The following is a 1,891-nucleotide window of genomic DNA, read 5'->3' on the forward strand; positions in this document are numbered from 1 at the left end:
GACTATATACTAGACTATGGACTAGACTATGGACTAGACTATAGACTAGACTATAGACTAGACTATAGACTAGACTATAGACTAGACTATAGACTAGACTATAGACTACACTCTAGACTAGACTATAGACTAGACTTTAGACTAGACTATAGACTAGACTAAGACTAGACTACAGACTACAATATGAGCTACACAAAAGACTACTATAGTTAGATTTTGACAAATTTTGTTCACACTTTTTGAAAATACCTGTAAATATGTAAAAGTTGCCTATGGAAGCAATAGCACACATATACCATCAATTATCACGAATAATGCTGAAGTATATCTTCATCAAAAAGCTCTACACAAGTTTTTTTTCTAAACACAAATTATCTTATAATAATTTATTGCCAACATGTCAATAATGTTGTTTGTAACTTTATCTCAAAAATTTTCCACACCATAAGACGGTAATACCTTTAGAAAACTTTTCAGCTTTTAAAATTGCCAACGACATACTTTTTGCCTAAATGAAACATGTTGTTTCGAAATTATTATATTTAACACTAATACATACTTTGTTTAACAAACAGATTAAGAAATTTTCTATGTAATTTTCTTAACATTTTATAGTAATTGTTTTTGGTTAAATTTCCATAATAAGAGCTATTAAAAAGTTTTAAAATTTCCTTAGCAATATACGAAAAAAAAAGAAACAAAATTTTATGTAATTTATTACAACCATATGTACAAAAACCTGGTAGAAAGTATTTTTACACATGTCTTGTACAGGAGTAAGAGATAAACACGTGTGTCTTCCTTTTAACCATTTTACCATATCCGCCCCATCATCATAGAATAATAATTGTATGGAAAACTTTACCCATTAAGTTCTCGTTGTCGCAGCTTTAATGAGATTCTAACTACCAATCGATTCGTAGTACATTAACAAAAATATTATGTAATTTACTAAAAGTTAGAGTTTCTCGGTTGTTGAAAATTTTTAAACATAATTTTTGTTGCTACTGACATTTCTCTCAGTGCAGTTTCTTTTGTTTATGATAGACATTCACAGCTTGAGATTACATTTAGCATACTTCATTGGTTTCTTCCTCCTTCCTTTTTTACTTTAATTTCTTCGTCTTATATAAATCTATAGTAAGTACATAGATTGGTATGGTACTATAAAATGTTACTAAATGTTATTCACATTATTATATAGAAACTTTACCTCTGTTAAGTAACTTGCCAGGATGACTTTGGGAAACTAAACTAGATAAATTGGTATATTTAGCTGTATGGATCATATATACAAGGGCGTGCCTAGGGTTCATAAACTAGGCTGTTACATAGTTCAGAATCCTATACAGTCTAGAGTTTCTATAGACCAGACAACCAGCTATTTTACAGTACAAACTACTGGCTGTCCTGTAGTACACAGACTATAGAAGAGTCTATAGTTTGGACTATAGAACAGTCTACTTATAATCTGGAGTAAAGACTGTTTTATAGTCCAGACTATAGATTGTTTTATAGTCCAGACTATAAAATGTTCTATAGTCCAGACTATAGATTGTTCTATAGTCCATACTATACACTGTTCTATAGTCCAGACTATAGACTGTTCTATAGTCCAGACTATAGAATATTCTATAGTCCAGACTATAGACTGTTCTATAGTCAAGACTATAGACTGTTCTTTAGTCCAGACTATAGACTGTTCTATAGTCCAGACTATAGACTATTCTATAGTCCAAACTATAGAATAGTTCAGACTATAGAATACATTCCAGAATATAGCTTGTTCTATAGTCCAGACTATAGACTGTCCAGACTATAGACTGTCCACACTACAGACTGTCCAGACTATAGACTGTTCTATAGTCTAGACTATAGACTGTTCTATAGT

The sequence above is a fragment of the Lucilia cuprina genome, chromosome 6 (assembly GCF_022045245.1).
Source record: "Lucilia cuprina isolate Lc7/37 chromosome 6, ASM2204524v1, whole genome shotgun sequence".
Lineage (NCBI taxonomy): Eukaryota > Metazoa > Arthropoda > Insecta > Diptera > Calliphoridae > Lucilia > Lucilia cuprina.